Here is a 22,236-nt window from a genome sequence, read left to right as displayed (position 1 = left end):
AGTCTTCCAGTGTCTGTATCTGTTCCTTAGTCCAAAGTACCCTTGTTTTTGTATCTGTTCCTTAGTATAAAGTACCCTTGTTTTTGTATCTGTTCCTTAGTCCAAAGTACCCTTGTCACTCACCTAGTTGAAAGTATCAACATCCTAATTAATCATCCTTGACATTCTTCATTTGTGTCCTTCCTGACCTTTTCTCAGTAAGTAAGAAAAGGTTTTTTAACAACAAAGTGTACCAAACACCCCATCACTGAACAATCACACACACACATGCACACACTCACACATTTTTATTTCCATTTTGGCTGCTTTTTGTTTGTTTGTTTTCTAGTACTAGGGGTTAAGCTCAGGGCCTTTCATTTGTATGGCTTGCTTGCCTGGCTGGCATTCTACCATTTGAGTCATGCCCCCAGTGCAGTATTTTTTATTTTTCTTGACTTTTCTGTGCAGGCTGGATTTGAACTGCAATTCTGTGGATCTCAGTCTCTTGAGCAGCAAGGATTATAAATGTCAGTCACTGGTACTTGCTTTCAGGTTGTAATTTTTGAAGTTTCATGTTCATTGTAATTGCCAACACTTGTTACAAAAAAACTCTCAAAAGTAAGTCCAAATTCTTATTTTATGAGATTATTTTGCCCTTTTTTAAATTGAGTTATGAGAAAGTGAATGTTAAGTTAAAAGATTATCCATTTCAAACTGTACAATAATGGAATGTTATTTAGTACATTCACAAAGTGGTATAACTATCAACTCTCTTCAGTTTCAAAACATATTCATCACCCCCCAAAGAAGCCCTGTACACACTCTTAAACAGCCACTCCCTAGGTCACCATTACAACTAAATGTTGGCAACCACTAAATGCTTTGTTTCTAAGGATTTCTCTATTCTGTATATTTCACATAGATGGACTTAGATAATATGTGACTTACTACCATGGAGGTTTTTGTACATGTGATTTTGCTTTTAATCTTGCTATCACGTGTCGCCATAGACTTGTTCTCTTTTGCTCAAGTACAAGCCACTTGAAAAGCCAAATAAGTCAACATGGGGAACTTTTGTCCAAGCCATCTTCTGGTATAGTTCATACTAAGCCTTTTATTGCACAGTGGCCAATCCTTCAGAGCTTCATCCATTCCTGCACTCCCTTTCCCCTCAAGTGTTTTTTTTTTTTTGGGTCCGGTCGTGGGGCCTGAACTCTGGGCCTGGGCACTGTCCCTCAACTCTTCAGGTCAAGGATAGCGTTCTACCACCTGAGCCACAGCGCCACTTCCGGCTTTTTTTCTTTTTGCTTATGTGGTGCTGAGGAATCGAACCCAGGGCCTCAGGCATGCAAGGCAAGCGCTCTACCACTGAGCCACCTTCCCAGCCCCCCCCTCAAGTGTTTTTATCCCATTTTCCCTTCCTACTTTTTTCTTGATGCTTGCTGGGATGAACATATGGATGATAAAAGATGGGGGGGCAGAGATGAAAGTCCATAAAATCATAAAAGATAGGGGAAAATCTGTATAGGAACTCATTCCCCAAACCTCAGTATAGTTTTGAAACTTAAAAAAAGCTAGTTTCGAGGGAAAACCAAAAGGAGTTCTATTTAGATAGTACTTTGGACACATATAGAAGTTGTTACACCAGTGAGAAGGTAAATAGCTTTAGGGCTTAGACAAATATACAGACAATAAATCAATACAGACCAGAGAGAGGAAGCTGGGGAGCGGAATTAACATCCAAGGGCAATTACCATCTTCTCCCACTAAATGTCCCTGTCCAGGGTAGGGCAAGGGCTGTCTTGACCAGGATAGGCCCCATGGTGATGTTAACTGCAGCCCCCTCCATTGATCTGCTGGGTTGTCTTTTCCTCAGAATTTTTCCTGGAACTGAAATCAGTTTCCAGTTTTCAGAAGCTTAGTTTGACACACTATAAATGAGCTTGGCCTTGGGTTAGGCATTAACATTCTCCTGACTTTTATCTGTTTTTCAGAACTTGCAGGGTAGATAGGAACAGAGGGAAAGAAAGCATAGGAAATCACAACTTGTCTTCCTTGATACAAACAGTCCATTCTAATTGGGGGAAGAAGGACAGGAAGAAAAAGGTTTTGTGTTACTTAAGGTCTGTTTATTTTTAAAATTATGTTAGAGCATTAGAGAATTAGCTGAATAGTTTCAAAATCTTATCTTTAGTCAAACACCTTAAAGTAGAAACAATACTTTTACTTGATGCTTCTACTTTAGCTTATACTTTTTTATATTTTGTGGTAATTTATAATTTAGATGATAGAGAGCAATGTACATAATTCTAGCCATCACCTATGGTGCTTAATTCAATCTACTGTCACATCCCAATTCTGCGGTCTTAAACTGATTTAGCTCCAGTAACTTTTTATTGTTTTCTGGAATTGTAGTACTAGGGATAGCTTCAATTAGGACACAAATAAATGTTTTCCTGCTGGCCAGAGAAAGCAGATAGCTAGAGAATGGGTTGAAGATGACTCACACCAATGTGGTGATGGGATTGATTTTTACAAATTCAGGCCTCTTCCATAGGAAATTAGAAAAACTACCAGAGATTCTGAAATTGTGGGCGTGCTGGGATTTTTGCTTTTAATTTGGTGAAATTTAGTGTAAAAGTGAAAATAACATCAAGGATTCAGATCTCATGGAGCGATTATTGACCTGGGAACAAAAGACACTAAGCGAGTCAGAATAATGATTTTTTTTTTAAGTCTGTGAAACTCTCTTTTTTTTTTTCTGCTTATGTGGTGCTGAGAAATCGAACCCAGGGCCTCATGCATGCAAGGCAAGCACTCTACCACTGAACCACCCTCCCAGCCCCAGAATAATGATTTTAAATGAAGATTACGACTATCGTAGCACTAGTTCTAACCCAATAAGTTTTAGCTCATTCTTCCAGATTATGCAGTTTGGCAAAATACAGACTGAATAAACTTTTTTAATGGAGAAAATATAACGATTACAAAATAACTCCACAGAATAGCCTGCCTGTAACCAGTACAGGTACATTTGCTAGTTAGAGTATATTTGCTAGTCATGTTAAAGCCAAGTTATGACTTATATGAGAAGAGATTCCAAAGCAAAAGGCAAATGTTTTCAGTTGTGTCATTACCAGGAGGAGATAATGACTCCATTATCATCATTTAGGATCTACTTTGTGTCTGTTGTTGTTAGATATGTAGGAGAACTTCCCTTCCAAGGTCCTTATATTATACATCACCATCAGTGCAGTCCCCAGTTAATGGACACCATTCTCAGATTTATTCCATAGGATATTAGCAGTGCCCTTGCAAAGAAGATATTGGTTTTCCCATTTTTGGAAGTAGGAAAACTTACATTCAAAGAGATGCAATAAGTTGCCCATAGTCTTTTCTTAGTGATGAGTCAAGCTCAGGCATGAGTACTAAGCCGTATTCATCCACTGTGTATTCAATGTCTGTGTGTGAGTAGAAACACTGGCTATTGAACTCTGGGATAATTCCAGGAATTTCCATGCCATGATTCTTTTTTCCCTAGTTTTCCTTAACTAGAATAGCAACCAAGATGATAGATCTTCAGCATTGTCCATTTCTATCACATTGTCAGTTTTTAACAGAAATTCAAATTCAGTGGTCAAAAACAAGATAATCCTCAAGTTAATACATCACTTTTGGTGGGGGGGGGGGTTGGAATACTTTTTTGGCTCCTGATCTGCCACTTGAGCTATATCTCCAGCTTTGCTTTTTGGGGGTTATTGTGGAGATGGAGTCTGCCAGACTTTTCTCCCCAAGCTGGCTTTGAACCTCAATCCTCCAGATCTCTGCCTCATGAGTAGCTAAGATGATAAATGTGAGCCACTGGTGCCCAGTTCCAATCATCTTTTGTAACACTAAAATCAAGCCTTCTGAATCAGTATCTACTATGAGAATTTTACTAAGCCAAAAAAGTTTATGTTAAAATCTTGTTAGGCCAGGCACCAGTGGCTCATGCCTGTAATCCTTGCTACTCAGGAGGCTGAGATCTGAGGACTTGGTTGGGTTGGAAGCCAACCAGGGCAGAAAAGTCCCTGTGAGAGTCTTATCTCCAGTAAACCACCAGAAAGCTGGAAATGGTATTATGGTTCAAGAGGTAGAGTGCTAGCCTTGAGCACAAAGATGTTCAGAGACAGCACCCAGGCCCTAAGTTCAAACTCCGCAGTGGACAAAGGAAAAAACAAAACAAAACTTGTTTTAGTTCTCAAATATTTTGAGGATGTTTCAATTCAAAGTAAAGTGGAATTTCCCTTTCACCACAAAGTAACTTTCTCCAACTCTTTCCATGTAATCACGTTGGCAATATATGTGTCAGCTATTTTCAGCCATTTTGAATCATCTTTGGAACATTCACATGAGTCTCAATCTACACATATATTGGTGGCACACAATGAACTCTGTTCTTCTAAAAGCACTTTCCAAGAACTGTGGAAGGTGCATGTCACCTTATTTTTGTCTTGGCAAACACAGGGGCCTATGTTTAAAAGGGTTATTCACATACTATACACATTCATACTAGGTGGAGGGGGCAGTGGGAAGCGGGGGGTGTAAGTTGTGTGTCCTGGGGCTTAAACTCAAGGTCTGGAAGCTGTCTCTGAGCTATTTTGGTGGAGGATAGTACTCTACCACTTAAGCCATAGTTTCACTACTAGTTTTTTTTGCAGGTTAATTGGAGAGAAGAGTCTCATGGACTTTCCTGCTTTGGCTGGCTTTGAACCGAGATCCTTAGAACTCAGCCCTTGAGTAGCTAGGATTACAGGTGTGAACCACCAACTCCCAGCCACATTCACACTTTTAAAGTGCACTGTTGTACATCACCCCCATCCAATGTCAGAACACTTTATTAACCCCTCCCCCACCACTATCTAAACCTGTGCTTATTAATAGTCATTACCTGTTGCTCTCCCTTTAGCCCCTGGCAAACTTCTAGATTGTGTGTGGGGTGATTTTATTTTTGAAGTCTATCATAAAAGAAGCAAAATATTTGGAGAAAGGCATTTCTAACATTTTCTAGAATGTTATCCAAAGACAGGAAAGCAGGCCCCATGTACTAGCTTCTACTGGGCTTCTGCAACACCGTCACAGAATGGGAGCTTAAAACAGCAGAATCTATTGCCCCAAGGGCAAAGATCTCAGCAGAACTCATTCTTTCTAAGGGCTATGAGGAAATCCATTCCCATCCTCGTTCCTTGGCTTGGAGAGGGCCATCTCTGGTACATTTGCAAGGGGCTGCCCTATGTCCTTCCAAAATTCATGTGTTGACTCTAATCCTTAATGTGATGAGTTTTGAAGATGAATCCCAGGGGACACCATTAAGGTTTGACGGGTGGATTTATGGAAGTGGGCCCTGCACCCTTATAAAAGGAGATACTGAGGAAGAGCTGTGTGCTCTTTCTATCCCTTCTATCCCTTCCTCTTTTCTTCTTCTTTCCTTCCCCGTTTCTCTCCAGTATGTGAAGACATAGCAAGAAGGCAGTTCATTGTGAGTGAAGAAGAGAGCCCTCATCAAGAACCAAATATTGAACCTGCCAGCCCCTAGAAGTCATCCAGTCTATAGTAGTTTGTTATGGCAGCCTAATTTGACCAATACAATGTTATCTTCTCTCAAGGTGTATCTGTCTATGTGTCTACATGTCTTTTGTTTATGAAGACATCCACCACATAGTATTTTCCTCAAAAAGCATACTCTATTGACATTATTATTATTTGAGGACCTCTATGAAGACCTTAGCTTGAAATGAAGTACCATCTTAGTCCTGGGTGTTAGAACTTCAGTATGCCTTTTTGACTTGGGGAGGGGATGGATTCAAACCATAACAGGAAAAAAAACAAAGCCAAATATCCCTATTAGGGATACTGTACCTTAATGGGCACTTAGAGTAAAGAAATGAAAAAGAGAAGACCAAGTAGAAGATAACAGGGACCAAGAAGAGAAGTGTAGTTAGGCATCACTGGTTTATGCTTATAATACAAGCTACTCATGATGCTTAGGATTGAGGTTTGAATCAGCCCAGGCAGGGAAGTCTGTGAAACTCTTATCTTCATTTACCACCAAAAAGCTGGAAGTGGAGCTGTAGCTCAAGTGGTGGAATCCTAGCCTTGAGTAGAAAATCTCAGGGATAGTATCCCTGAGTTCAAGCTCCAGGATGAACACACATAGACACACAGACAGACAGACAGACACACACACACACACACACACACACACACACACAAACACAGATATATGGAGTGGTAAGTAAGTGATTGAATATGCTTAGGGTAAGATAGGAGTTTATTTCTATCTCCACATGACTGAAGTTCACAGGCACATTGCAGTAGCATCATGAGCATATGACTGGTGCAGTGACAGGTATTTCTGCACCCACAAGGGCCTGGCACTTGGGTTAAAACTGTGCCGACTCTTGCATTCAAGTCTTAATTTTATCTTTGGATTTCTAGTTTTCAAGTGAAGCCTGATGGGACAGTGGAGACATCGTGGAGCAAGAAAGTTCTGAGCAATGTCTTTGTCTTTTGCCATTCAAACGCATGACGAAGCCAATTCCAAAGGGACTCATTGTAAATTGAAACTATCATAGATTTTTAGAAAATCCATTTAGAACATGGAACTCACTGCACACCATAGTTTAGTTTAGTAGCCCCGCACACTGTAGGGTTCAGTAGCTGGCCCTCATGAATCCAGGCTCACCACCACTGTCCTCCATCATGAGAGAGGATCCCTTCAAGTACCATTAGCCCTGGAAAAGACCCAAATGCAAAATGTGAAATGCAACTTGCCACTGAATGCATAGCGCTCTCACATCACTGTAAACCAAGCTTGAAAAGTCATGAAGTGGAAGCATTGCAAGTCTGTAGTGTGTGCAAAACACTGCGTTCACAGAATTGCAGTGGGGGTCTTAAGTGCTGGTGTTGGGTGCGAAGCCTGTGAGTCCAAGATAATGAGTTCTATTGACAAGTGAGTGAGCAAGGTCTTACTTCAAATGGAGAGGGCAACAGCCTCGTTCAAAGAAAGCTGGATAATCAAGGAATTTTGTTTTCTGTTGGTTTATAGTACTGGGATTTGAACTAGGGTATCATGCTTGCTAAGCCGGTGCTCTACCATGAGGCCACTCTACCTGGCCCTTTTGAAGATGATTATTTCCAAGATAGGGTCTCACTTTATACCTGGACTGTGAACCTCTTTGTGTTTCCCTTTGTCACTGCAATGACAAGAGCTCGCCTCTGTACCTAGCCATACTTCCTCCAAAGCCTGCAATGACAGGTGTGTGCCACTGTACCTGGCCATTGATAGACACAGTGTCTTGCAAATGCTTTTAAAAATAATTTTTAGGCCCAGACTACCTTCAATCTATGATCCCTAACCTTCACCTCCTGAATAGCTAGAATTACAGTCTTGAGCCACTGTACCCAGCTGTGACCAAGAAATTTCCTGCGGTCTTTTCTTACTCATTCTTCTCCCCAGTGTTAGCCAATTACTCAGGCTGAAAGTGGTGACTTGAAGAAAGCCAGGCTAACTGCAGTTCCCTTTCCTTCCAGTCCATTCTGACTCACCAGTGAGATGACAGAGCCTGGGCACCCAGAAGTGAAATGAAACAGTTGCTCATTTGCACAGAGTTACTATTCTATTCTGGTAAGAGGAAAATAGTTACACATGTATAAGCTGTGAAATACAAACTCTATGATTCGGGTGACTCCACAAACAAGTTGAATGTCATTTAAAAGTGCCATTGCATCGTATAGAGATGAATGGTACAAGTCATACACGGGGACTAGAGGTCTAGCTCAATGATGGAGCCAGAAATGGTAAAATGCATCTGTAATACCAGCTCCTGGGAGGCTGAGGAAGGAGGACTGTGAATCTGAGGCCAGCCCAGGCTTAGAGCAAGAGTCTGTCTTAAGAAGGATGTGGGTGTGGGCAGTGTTGATTTGACATGGATCATTGTAGATGTAGAGAATTGTCTCCACTGCTCCCTGTTTTTACGACTTTCCTTCACTGGCCCTTGTCTATGCAGGTAGGCTCAGATAGGACCCAGAAGATAATTCTTCTATGAAAAGGTATATTTTGGTGCAGACATGAGGTGATCATTAACTCCCAAATGGATGTATTTGTTGCGAAATTCAGACATCTTCAACAGGCTAGTGAAAGGAATGTACTATAAAGGGCCACATTTCCATGCACGCTCATCATTTTATGTAGCTCACTAACTTCCTTCACAGAAAGACAGACCTACTGAGATGAAAGGTTCTTAACTTAGGTCACTTGTAAAAAAAAAAAAATATATATATATATATATATATATATATGACCAGGAAACACTTAGTACACATAATAAGGAACTTGCAGGGCATTTCAAACTTCTTGTCCTCTAATGTGAATGTAAGTATTCTGAAAAAGCAAAGCCCAAGGTTAGTGTTTCCTGAGCTGTGGCTTCAATTAATTAAAATCCAGTCGCTAACTTTTGAGTGTGTGTGTGTGTTCTTTTTTTTAAAATTTTACTTTATTTCGAAGGTGCTGTACCGAGGGATTACAGTTACATGGGTAAGATAATGAGTACATTTCTTGTCAAACATTGTTACCCTCTCTGTTGCTAAGTTTAACCAGGGAAACAGGCAAGGGTCAAGGGTGTTGCCTTCAGGAGACATGTAAAATGGATAATTCAAAAAAGTCATTCCTTTTGAGCTCGGAGTCATTAACTCCCCTAGTAACCAACTGTGAGCGTTGTGTTGGAGCTTGCCTGGAAAATTACTTTTCAAAAAAGGAATGGACAAGGAAGCTGATGACTTGGCTGCCAGTTGATTCACATGTCTTAAGCTAGCAGCTGCATATACTTGTCTTAAAACCTGTTTGGAATGAGGGAAGAGCCCATGTGTGCAAGAATCAGGGCCTGCCACTGGGGGGCTGGGCCCCAAAGTGCTTATAACCTCTGGAGGAACTCATTCCAGAGAGAGAGAGAGAGAGAGAAAGAGAGAGAGAGAGAGATCCAGGAAAAGTATTGGAATATTGTTCTGAGATCCATGATTATTTGAGTAGCACAGCTCAAAGGAAACTTTTAGGGCAGGTTCATTACCTGGTCCCTTGTTCCGAATGTATTATCTCAGTGTGTTCTTATTTGTATGGATGAGCATGGGGAAAGGGAGAGGGAATGACAGGTAGGCAGCCATAGCAAAGTCCTACAAACTGGCTTAGACAGTAGGCAGGTCAAGATCAAGGTATAGACGTGGTGAGGGAAGGATCTGTCCAGGTTTTTTTGTCCTGGGCTTGTAGAAGCCATTTGAATCCAGTATTCCTGTCTTCTTATCCACTTTGTCCTCTGTACTTAACTCCGTCCACATTACCCCTCTTTTGAAGGACACTAGTCAGATTGTATTAGCGACCTAGTGACTTTTACAATTTAATTGTCTCTGCAAAGATCCTACAGACATCTGAATATTAAGAATTCAGCATATGAATTTTAGGGGGACAAAATTCAATGCCTCATGGTATCATGGAGAGGGTGGCATTGATTGAAAGCATATTTTCACTATGTGCCATACCCTGTGCACCATACTCCTGTGGGAATATTGGCCCATGTGTGTGTGACCAGCCTCAGGGATATACTCAGGACAGTAAAAAATGCTTCCTTGTCTCATAAAGAATCTTCTAGAAGAAGTCAGATTCAGTCCACTATGGTCGCGACTGGCGAGTACGCAGAAGTGTCTGTTTTGGAAAGAATTTCATCCTGCAGGGTAAACGTTTAAAAGACTTGGCATGTTGAGGAGAGTCATTTTAATGATCGTGTACATTATTAGCTCCTATATCAAGTCTTCATTTATTTTATAATGTGAATAATGGAGCTTTCTGCATTTGAAGGCCCAGTTCATCCTTTTCCAGAATAGATTTCAGCATCGAGTAACTGAAGACAATTCTGATACAGTATTTTGTGCTGATGCTACACTTTGGTGACTGATAGTTTGCACCTTTAATTCTGAATTACTTGTGCGTGCCCTTTACCTTCTCTGTGTTTTTCTTGACTGTAAAATGACGCAATGATAGCAGACTTACCAAACTGGAAGTTAGAGGAGACAGTGTTGGCAAATTGTCAGTTTAGGACCTGGACATAATACCTGCTTAGTAGATGGTATCCTCTCCCACTTTATTATTGTATTTTGTGTCCCTATGTAATAAGACTGTGGGTAAGGGACCTTCACATCCATGCCTAGCAGCAAATGAAAGGTCATTTGTTATGAGGAAGAGCTTGCTGGCCCAGAGGGAGACTTGCAGGCTGAGAGATACTGAGAAATGTGAGATGACCAAAGGCTGTGGCGTGACTCACTTTCAAACTTTCCACACCGTCCAGGAAGTTGCAAAAATCACAGTATCATTGATGCCAGAGGAAGTAGAATTTGGCACAAATATGGTATAGAATATAGAGGAGAAATTTAAAAAGGGAGAAAAATGTAGAGACAGAGAAATCTATAAGCAAATAAGATTGGATGGTGAATCTTTAATCACCTACAAATAAATGTATGAGAAAATGAACACTGATGCTTAAGACAGGATCTATCTGTTGAAACAATATCGGAGGGCATTGCTCAAGTGGAAGACATGTCTGCCTAGCAAGTGTGAGGTCCTGAGTTCAAAGCTCATCATTGCAAAAGTCAAAACCAGCAAATTCCTCAGTCCATCTTGTCTCAGTGTTCTGCAATCTAACTTAAGCTGCTTAATGACCAATTTTCCCTCCTTATGCCTAATTTCTTGGCTTCTGTTCGGTGCTCTTGGTTACTTGGTTATTTGGTGTCTCATCCATACAAGTAATCTCTGTGGCATTTGCTAGACGTCAGGCTTCTTCCCAGTTACTTATAATCCACACCTACTGCTTAATGGAGAAATTTGCTCTGTTCAGCAATTTACAGACCATCCAGATCTTTCCTCCAAACTATTTTCCCAGCCTCATTTTCCTTAAAACAAACCCTCAAATGGGGGCAAAAGTGATGAAGTATTCTAAGTTCTCGTTTTCCATGTTGTTTTGTTTCAGCAAAATAGCTATTTCTCCCTTTTGTCTTTTTTGCTCTCTCCCATGTCCCACTTCCATGCATACACACACAGAACTAGTGCTTCCAAGTTCCAGTTCAGTGCCCCTCCTCCTCCCGAGGAGAAACAATTCCGCTGGTAGACCCACAGGACGTTCTGGAGATGGCAGTATACAAGGCATCTGGCAGTATGTTCAGTTGGGTTCTTGACTTACCTGTATGGGAGGACTCTCTCCTTTCCGAGGCCATAATTCCTTTCCTGCCAGAGAAGAGCTCAATTCACATTTTAATGAAGGAGCAAATGAATGGCCATGACTAATAATCCGAAAGAGAATCTCAAACATCACGTCATCCTAAAGTAATCTATGACTTTGAAATGTATTTTATACATACATTCAGAGAGCATCCAACACAAAACTCCCCTCCCCTATAAACAAGTAACAAAGTTAGCCAGTGCATCTGCAGTTGGGTGGGGTTGCCTAGAAAATGGGTGGAAACTTTGAAAGAAATCACTCACCAGCCAACCACCCTGCCCTAGTCTCAGTGGCTCTGCTAGAAACTAGAGAATTCAAATGGCTTAGAGCTGGAGAGTTAGAGGGCAAGATAACAAATCAATGATTGCAATGTCTTAGAAAGATAAGTGCTCTGTAAATGCTAAACTATAATAACACCAAAATAATTATCATCTTTGAAGATGGCATGCTCTCTTGAATCTAAAATGGGTTCAAGAAATGGCAATGAGTTTAACACAGAGGTGCACGCGATGGTCACCAAGACCCATTGAGCATTTTCAGGGCAATTACAGTGCTGACCGTCAACCCCCGAAAACAAATTACAGCAACTAATGACAGGGAACGGCAATCTGAATGTTTTTAGAAAATTACTTGGAAACCACATTGTCAACAAAGACCACTCAGATAGAGCTGTAAACAGCTTAAATAACAGAATAGAATGTAGTGACCTATGACCCAAGCGACATGAAGAAGATGTGAAACACGTTTGGGGTGGGGGAGGGGGCGCTGCCAAATCACTGTTTTCTAAGGCACTGTGCAACATTGTTTTTAACCTCAGTCATTCTAGGTCATTGTAAATGGGGTAGAGATTCCGGAGTCCTTGAACATAGAGCTGTTTAGTAAGTTGTAATCTGGGCTCCCTTCTGTGCCCGGGATAAGTCTCCTCCTCCCCTCTCCTTTGCATTTTTTGTTGTCTTTGGCATTCCTTTTCTTTTCTTTTCTTTTTTTGAAAAACATGTGCCTCAGTTGGAACTCATCCACGAGCAAAAACAACCCAAGTTTCCAAAAAGCCACAAGCATTGTGATAGGCCGCCATCTCCCAGGGCTCCCGGCACTCACAGAGACCCAGGCAGGAAAGCTTCTTGTTAACTGTAAAACAAACTGACATTTTCATATCTGCAGTTTAAGGCCCCAAAGACTGGTACAGCTCAACTTTGTGATAAAACCAGTCAAGGGACTGGCCATAGGAGGAAAACCAGTGTGAGTGGAGGAGGTCTGGCAAAGAAGAGCAAAAGATACATGCCAACTTTAGATTGGGGGGGGGGGAGTTCTCAGAGTACTTCATTAGCAACCAGACAAAAAAAGGCAATCTTGAGACAGTTGCTTCTCCTTGAGTTTATAAATTACCATTTCTTTTTCCAAAAAGCTCAAGTATAAATTTTAGGAAGAGGGAGCTGTAATAAAGAAAGGATCAGTTCCTTGTAGTTATGTGGGTTTTTGTTTTTCTATTTTTTTTTCCTGTTGGCTTGCTTGATTTTAGGAAAAAAGACATTTTGAGGAGAAACCATACTAATGAATTTTTTTTCTCTAAAATGTGTATTTCACATACTTCTCTGACTAGACTATAATACATCATTGGAAAGCCAAACAATCCTAGAAAATGTCAGGCTATAGTTATGCTTGACAAGCCAATACTGAATCACTTTTGAAAGGTTTGGTTCATTCTGGGGTGGTTTTCTTTACTTCTGGACTTTACTGTTAGGCTAGCAAATGCCACTTTCTGGAACCTCATCCACTTTCCAATTTCCTGCTTCTCAAATACTATGGCTTAGAAATTCTAGGTCATTAGAGTCATGGCAAGAGGGGGCCAAAGTGATTTCTCCCAAGAGGCTAGAGGCTGAGTGTGGCCTTTGCTCACTAGAATCCTTGGCAGGCTTTTCCACAGTTCTTGACCACTTTGTAGAGAATTACGTGACAAGTAAATGGGGGTACTGTTGAAGTTACAAAAAACCCCAGTGAATTTATACCATAGAATTTGGATAGTTGATAGAGATTTCTATGGGATACTGAGGTTATAGGTAACTTCATTTATTTGGACTCTTTGGCTTAAAATTTCCCATTTCCCCAGGGTCATCCAATGGGTTGAAATTGCATTTCTTTGTCATTTTAATTAATTTATAAGTTTATCCCTGTTAGAGTGGATAGAATTTCATTACAGAGAAAACAAACACACAAAAAGATCCATATTCTATTACCTGTCACTACCATACTTTGTACTTATGTCTTCCTTTCCATATTTCTTACAGGTGCATTTGTGAACATGACTTGCTGCTTTTTGCAAATTTACGCTATCTTATTTTAAAATATGTTATCTTATCATTTTCCTTATTATCATACATCTTTATGACTTGCAGGGATTTTGTTCTGTTTTGTTTTGTACCTGTAACTAAGGCTTGAATTCAGGACCTTGCATTGTTGCTTGGTTTTTCTTTTTTTGTGTGTAAGGCTGACATTCTACCACTTGAGCCACAGCTCTACGTCTAGCTTTTTGCTGATTAGAGATAAGAGTCTCAGGGGGTAGACTAGGCTGGCTTTGAACCTTGATCCTCAGATCTCAGCTTTCTGAGTAGCTAGGATTACAGGTGTGAGCCACCAGTGTCCAGCCTTACAACTACCCTTTGAATATTTCACTGAGTACCTATACAATATTTGCTCAATTATTTTCTCATTATTAGACCTATAGATTATATTCAAATTGTTACTACTACTACTACTACTAGCAATAATTCTGCAATGACAATTTACTGAACACAGTCTTTGTTTACTTCATTGTTCTGAGATTATTTTGTTAGATATTATGGAAGCGGACTACCTATAAGACTATGACAGCTTCAAATCAAGTCTTCAAGAAGGAAACTTTTGAATGATAGTCCTTGACCTTTATGTGTATTTCTTGTTTTATTGAAAGAAAATTATTTTTTTTCTTAAAAAGCCAAGAGAAATACTGTCCTGAATCTATAAGCAGAAATAGTATCTTGTCTGAGCCTTCTGTGATGTGGTACACTTCTGTATTCCCAGCTACTGGCCCCAAGCTTCAAGCCAGGGCAAGCAAAGTTAGCAAAACAACAAACAGAAGTACCGGGGCCATGGCTCAAGAGATAGAGCATTTGTCTAGCATGTGTGAAGTCCTGGTTTCAATCCCTAGTGCAGAAAAGAAGGAAGAGGAAGAGAAGGAAAAAGAGGAGGAGGAGAAGGAGGAAGAAATTCATTTGGCATACGACATATTATTAGAAAGAAAAGTTTAGCTTTCTCCAATGGGTGAAAGAGACAAAGGTCTGGCAGAGACAGGAAGAAAAGAAGTGCCATGAAGAGGATTCTCTGGGTGGGAAGAAAGAAGGAGCCAGTACAAACTTCTTAGAATTATAGGGAGGTTGGGCTCTTTGAGTAGAGAGGCTGTTTAGTTTCAAGTCACTGCCTATTCCTTATGAGGATACAACCCTTTATTTCCCAAGAGCTTAAGGAAAAGGAACAACCTCTCTTAGGAACTGGAAATAGTGGAATTCAAAGCAAGAAGGCTGGAGATTTGTCCTGGGGGTGCTGAGCACAGACCAGGGCAGTCTGGGGAACATCATATGGAGCTCACAGAACTAGGGGGACAATGCTGAAGCCACTATCTCTAAAGACCCCAGTGGTTCAGGTTTATAACAGTAATGACTGAAGTAATGTACTTGGGCCCCTAGACCGCAGACCCATGCGTTACAATCATGGTATTAGGTCCAGGCCTGGCTATTCTGAACTCATAAATTATATTTGATTGAAAATAAAATTTTAGCAGTGATTCTGCCAACTCCAGAATTGGTATTTCAGAAGCAGAGTCGATATATGGTATTTTCTGAACCAGGCTTGAATTAGATTTTTTTTCTTTCCTGCTTTGAGATAGGTTCTAGCTGTGTAGCCCAAGATGGGCTCCAAAGGGCAAGAATCCTGGCTTGGTATCCTAAGTAGCTGGGATTATAGGCATGAGCCACCACAATCAGCCTTGAATATAAATATGCACTTCTTCCTCTGACAAGTATTTGCAAGGCTACATGGAACATCGGACCAATGTTTGCAGAAAGGGGTGTGAAAAATGACTATTCTTTTTTTTTTTTTTTTGGTCGGTCCTAGGGCTTGAACTCTGGACCTGGGCGCTGTCCCTCGGTTCTTCAGCTCAAGGCGAGTGCTCTACCACTTGAGCCACAGAGCCACTTCCATTTTTCTGGTGTTTTATTGGAGGTAAGAATCTCACAGACTTACCTTCCTGGGCTGGCTTTGAACTGTGATCCTCAGATCTTAGCTTCCTGAGTAGCTAGGATTACAGGTGAGCCCTGGCCCTTAGCATGAGGCCATGACTCTCAGAGTTAACACATCAAGTTGAGGACTTGGTATATGAAATGGTTAATACAAGCCCTCCACCATTTGTCTTTGCAAATTAATGCACTACTTTATCTTAGGCTGGACATCTGGGGCACTGTGGCATGCAGATGTATACACACACACACACACACACACACACACACACACACACAGGGACACATGCATATCCTTATGAAGGCATACAAGTAATGCAGCAATATGCATACATAGACAGTAACTAGCACTGCTTCCAAGGGGTCCATAAGAATTCAAGGGCCTCTGGACCTGGGAAATGTGACTTCTGGCTTTCTGCTATTCCTGCCTGCACAGGTACTGTTTTACATTGTTTAACAAGGACTCGGGCTGGGATGTAGTTCAGTGGAAAAGCACCTGCCTAGCAAATACAATATCCTGGGTTTGATCTCCATTACCAAGAAAGAAAAAACCTTCCTTTCCCCAAAAAAGAGGAGCTTTTTATTTTTTATTTTTAAAAAGAACTCTGCAATGTGTTACGTTAGATAGTGTGAAAAGTGTACATGAGCCATTGTTGGCATTTGGCAGATATCTGGTGAAATAAGGATCTGAGTTTCAATGGCGGGAATTGCCTCAAAGAGTCAACAACAAGGGGAACAAACATTATGTAATATTATGGCATGTATTATATTATAGTTAGCAATTTAAGAACATAAGCGATCCGGCTTCAGTGGTTCATGCCTGTAAACCTAGCCACTCATCAGGCTGGGAATGATGGTTCAAAGCCAACCCAGGGAAGGAAAGTCCATGAGACTCATCTTCAATTAACCACTCCCAAAGCTGGACAAGGAGCTGTGGCTTAAGTAGTAGAGTGCTAGCCTTGAGAGAGAGAGAGAGAGGGAGAGAGAGAGAGAGAGAGAGAGAGAGAGAGGAAGAGAAAAAGCTCAAGGACAGCGCCCAGGCCCTGAGTACCCACAGGCCCCAGTACCAGTAGAAAACAAACCAAAAACACAAACAACAAAAACAGAAAACCCAAAAACAAAAAGCAATGAAATGTATTCATTACCTGACTTAGGCAACTTTAACCCCTTTGTACATCACCTTTATAATCACACAAAGAAAAAGGAAAAACACACCTAAAAGGAAGGCCACCTGGATAATATTGAAGCCTGGCCAGACAGAACAGGGGAGTGGTGAGTCCAGCAATCTAGAGGATGAGGTACCCATCGTAGCTGCTCCTTACAGAGTCTCTAATAGGTGGTGGATCCTACTCTAGGTGCTCATATCATCTTAAAAACAGACACTAATATATGCAAGGTGGCATATAATAATTCTAAAAATTCAATTCATTCCAAGTTCCCATAGCTATTTCCCAGCTAATCTTGTAAATTACAATTTTGAACTCCATTCCTCCTAAACCCAAAGCTCATGTTTTCTCTATGCTATTAGTTTTTGACCTTTTTGGGGTCATTTGAGAGTTTGATAAAAGCTATGAAAAATGCATGTGACCATAAAAATGCAAATGCACACATAGATGGAGAAACCAACCTACAATTTCAGGGAATGCAGACCTCCCAGAGGCCCTAGCCCATGGGTTCCCTTCTATCCACCATGCTGAAAAGGCAGATGGGCTGCATTTCCCTACATTCTTACTACTGCATATTAATTGTACAGCGTGAGGGTTCCATACATGCATATTATGTACTTTCAGAACATTCACCTGTTTATTATTCTTTCTTGTCCTCTCTTCTCCATCCCCCCCAATCTTTCTTACAATTAAAAAAAATGGTTTAATCCCATGTTTTCTTTTTTGCTGTCCTTGTTGGTTGTGGGGTTTGAACTCAGGATCTGGGTGCTGTCCCTGAGTGAGCTCTTTTGCTCAAGGCTAGCGCTCTACCACGTTGAGCCACAGCACCACTACTGGTTTTCTCTGGTTAATTGGAGATAAGAGTCTCACAGGGACTTTTCAGCCTGAGCTGGCTTCAAACCATGATTCTCAGATCTCAGCTCCTGATTACCTAGGATTACAGGCATGAGCCACCATGCCCAGCTTTTCCCACGCTTTCTTACAGGTTTAGCAGCCAAATCTGTATAGAGATACATTTTCTTCAATCAAGTACCAAACTTAATGTGTGTGTGTGAGCTTGCACACACACACACACACACACACACACACAGGTGCTGGTACTGGGGCTTGAAGTCAGGCTGGGCACTGTTCCTTAGCTATTTTACTCAAGGCTGGCACTCTAATACTTGAGCCACATCATCACCTCTGACTTCTTGGTGATTGATTGGAGATGACTCTTTTGGACCCAGGTGGACTTTAAAGGGTGATCTTGGGTTCTCAGCTATTTGAATAGCTAAGCTTACAGGTGTGAGCCACCACCTGCTTCCAACTTACTTCTTGAACTAACTTATTTTTTCTTAGTTAAGAAGGAGCTTTTTTTTGGTATTTGAATGTATTGCATTCAACCGAATACATTTTAGGCAGGTTTGACACCACTTAGGTATCCTTTGATACAGTTCTGCATGGTAAATACAAGCTTAGGAGCTTATGGTGCTTTCCAGAATTTTCATCTTGTCTAGACAGACACACTTTCTGATTTAGCATCTTCCTTTCTGCCTCCCATCAACTCAACCTCAATTCTATCACTTTGCAAGAACTGTTGTCTACTTCTCTTGTGGTCCCCAATCCAAAATGTGCTTAAAATTGGGTCCATTAGGGAGCATTTGTTTAGAATAGAATTTCCTTATTTGAGACTGAAATAACATTACAATTTATATTACAATTAAAATGCAGCATAGAACTTAGAAATAATATAGGTTTTTTTCTTGCACATCAACAACTTCACATGGTGATTATTTTTTAGAATTTCTATTAATAAGCTTAAGGCTGGGAATCTGGCTTAGTGGTCGAGTGCTTGCCTAGCTTGCATGAATCCCTGGGTTTGATTGTTCGGTACCACACAAACAGAAAAGGCCTCAAGTAGTTCTGTGGCTTAAGTGGTAGTGTGCTAGCTTTGAGCAAAAGAAGCTCAGGGACAGTGCCCAGGCCCTGCGTTCAAACCACAGGACTGGCAAAAAAAAAAAAGAAAAGAGGCTTCATAATGAGGATCTGGATAAATGATGTACAAGGCATAGTTTTGTTCAACAAGCTTGGTCATTATAGAATGTTTGGAAAAAATTATAGAAATACATAGAGAAGAAAACAAAATCAACTTCAATCTTATCATCACCTGCAGATGATACTTGTTAATTCTGTGTGAATAAAATATCTCTTATCTCTCCCTCCCTCTCTCTTTCTCATTTCTCTTTGTTATACACACATAATTAAATGATCTTTAATATGGCAGGCATCCACATACATATTAAAAACAACTGTTTTCATATTTGCTGACTTTTTCTTTAAGATATAACTAAAACTATAATAATAGTTTAAATCCTAAAAAAAATACACAATAGTTACTATAGCACTAGATTTGTCACTTTAAGATGTAGTCACTTTAAGATGTAGATATAGTATTTGATCCAAGTATTTGAACGTTTTGAATTTAATGAAAATGAAGTAAAAGTGATGAGTCCCGGGTTCTGTTTTGACCATGTTTTTCTCCCTTTAGATCATATGACCACACACCCAGGGAGTTTGGAAGACAAAAATAAAATAAGTTTTATGAGAGTCAGGTCACAAGGAAAACAAAGAATGCGAGAGTAATCTGTCAAGTTTCACACTGTCAGCCTACAACTTCACAGCAAACCTTTGGGATTGACTTGTGACATCTCCTGAGGGGGACGACAGGGCGCTAAAACCTCCTCCTGTTTTATTTCACTAATGTTTGAAGAATGTTGGTGGTCTTATAAGAGACCCTGAAGAGAGAGAGGAAGGAGTCGACATCAGATAATAGTCAAGGGTGGGGGGGGGGAGGGACATGATTTCCTTTGTCTAACAGAAAATAGAGCTCAGTCCAGATTGAGTTCTTCTTGGAAATGAACATTTCTTAATGTGGCCAAAAAACTCCCACATCTATTAAAGCTTTTTTTTTCCCATTGTGCATTGTATTTTCCTACATGTTTATGAAACATGTAGGAAAATACATACTATATATACACATCATATATAACATGTAATACAATATAATAAAGTATAGATGTATTTTATAAATAAATAGGTATGTGCATATGGGAGGTTAACTGAATATTCATGTATATGTCTATCCTGAGTACTTTGGAGATGTTATCTGCTTATGTTCTCTCAAAACCACTTATTTACTGGAATCGTGCAAGGAATTTTATTCAGTGGTGGAGAATCCTGGTTTCCCTGGGAACTGCTTGGTTAAAATCACTTCTGCTATGTGATTTGAGAGCTGAGCTAATGACAGAGTCGAATCTGGCTGGCGAAGAGCCCCTTTCCCCCCACCCTTCCCCATGCTAACTAGAGGAGGTACCTTCCCCCCTTTAGCATGTACTGTGATGGGGACATGATTAAGTCATAGCCCAGTTTGACAGCTCCACACAGCAGATAGCATGTATGTGTATGTGTGTGTATTATGTGCGCATGTGTGCACACGCTCTGTGTTTCATTCCCAACACTGAAAAAACAAAAGTCACAGTCCAGATGATAATTAATAATTGAAGGGAAAGTGAAACCCTGTGCTTGAAAGATGGGCCAGGTGCTATGGGAGTGCGAAGGAGGGGGCTGCAGCTGTCGGCGAGATTTTCACATGGAGCAGATGTCCCCAGAAAAGACACTGTGCTGTGCTGCCCTTCTGAATGAAGGGACCAAATACGGCCATGTTGCTGTGGAACGTGTTTTGTTAGTTGAAAAAGCAAGTATTCAATAGGTGCTTCTTGGTGTTCAGAGTGATAGAGCTGCAGCTGGGAATGGAAAGATCGTACATGTGCATGCAAACAGAAGTTCTGGAAGATCATTAACTCCCATCTCCACTTTTATACATGAAACAGAGGCTCAGACAACGCCTTCAACTCAGTGCAGAGCTGGCCTCTAATGCAACCCACTTTCATGTTTATTTTCTCATAAAAATACAAAAGTAACAATGCAGCAGGGCCTGGGCACTGTCCCTGGCCTCTTTATGCGCAAGGCTAGCAGGCTACCATTTGAGCCACAATACCACTTCCCGTTTTTGAGTGGTTAACTGGAGATAAGAGTCTCATGGGGACTTTTCTGCCCCGGGACTGGCTTCGAATCATGGTCCTCAGATCTCAGCCTCCTGAGCAGCTAGGATTACAAGTGTGAGCCACAGGCACCCAGCAGCCTACTGTTCTTTTCTACATGATTGGTTAGTTGTCTTATGGTGTGAGAAGTGGAGGCATGATAGCAATGGTATTATCAAGTCTTTTAACTCAGTGCATTTGAATACTTGCCATAGAGTTCATGACTACAGTTGCTACATCATTAGTAACAGGCATCAGAATCTGTGTGCTTTCCGGTCCCTGGTATCTGAAGCAGCCCCTGGACCACAGCAATACTCTGCCAATGCACAGGAAATGAAAACTCTTCTACTTCCATTTTAGGGTAAAGAAGCCTATGAAATTTGAATTCAATCAAGAGATCTGATTAGAAGTTGATTAGGAGAAGCATACATACAAATACCTTTGAAATGAAATTATGTCCCTTAATTATGGATTTGGAATTTTATTTATAAAACTCCAGGATCTTTGAATTTCCCTTTGGCAGCTACATCGAGTTGGTGGCACTGAGAGAACCCAGTGGTGGAGAATTCACCGCCCAATTGTGTGTTATATTCAGTTCAAGAGAGGTGTTTGTTGCTCTAGTGGTAAGTGTTTCTATTTTTTGTTTATCAGTGCTTGGGATTGAACCCAGGGCCTCATGAATGCTAAGCACAATAATCTACCACTGAACTACACTATCTATATCTATTCTTTTGTTTTTTTTTTAACACTGGCTAAAACTTTATCTCACCCTGGATGAATTCTGTATGTTTCTATTCTTCCTTGGGTAACATAGGAATGTTGGTACCGTTTTACCAGCCTGTTGGGACCTATCAGAGATGATCTACAGATAAAGTCCCTATCATTTAGTAGGTACACAAGTAATTGAGTCTATTACTATCACATAGTTATTTGTGACAGACACCTATGAATTCTTATATAACATTTAACATCTTAAAGCTCTAAATAGTAAAATTAAAAAATAGAGCAACCCTGTAGGTATGGCTAACTTCAGCATAGCTGTTTTCCTTCTTGGGAAAATATCACCATGTATTAATAACTGATGTCAGACTAGGGTAAGATCAACCTACAGTATAGTAGTGGAACTGGGTTAAAACAAATCTTATTTGTATTTATTCCTTCCCACTTTCTGATAGAATGAAGAGTTTTATTAGAAAATAATCAGGGTAGGGATCTCTTTTTACTTGTGCATTTTCTCTACCTTCACGACATAGACTCTTAATCTCAAATGTTTCTGGTTGACTTGGTTTCGTAACAGATAACAGTGAATTTTAAGCATAGTAGTTACCACATTCTTCATTCCGTGGGGAAATTGATTCGATAGGAGCAGTAGATTTTGAGTTCCAACCAGGAGCAATGTGTGTAGAAATTACAGCAGAAAAGATAACTTGGCAAAGTAAAC

The sequence above is a fragment of the Dipodomys ordii genome, unplaced genomic scaffold, assembly GCF_000151885.1.
Source record: "Dipodomys ordii isolate 6190 unplaced genomic scaffold, Dord_2.0 Scaffold206, whole genome shotgun sequence".
Classification (NCBI taxonomy): Eukaryota; Metazoa; Chordata; class Mammalia; order Rodentia; family Heteromyidae; genus Dipodomys; species Dipodomys ordii.
The sequence above is the reverse complement of the archived record's forward strand: the minus strand, read 5'-3'. Positions refer to the sequence as shown.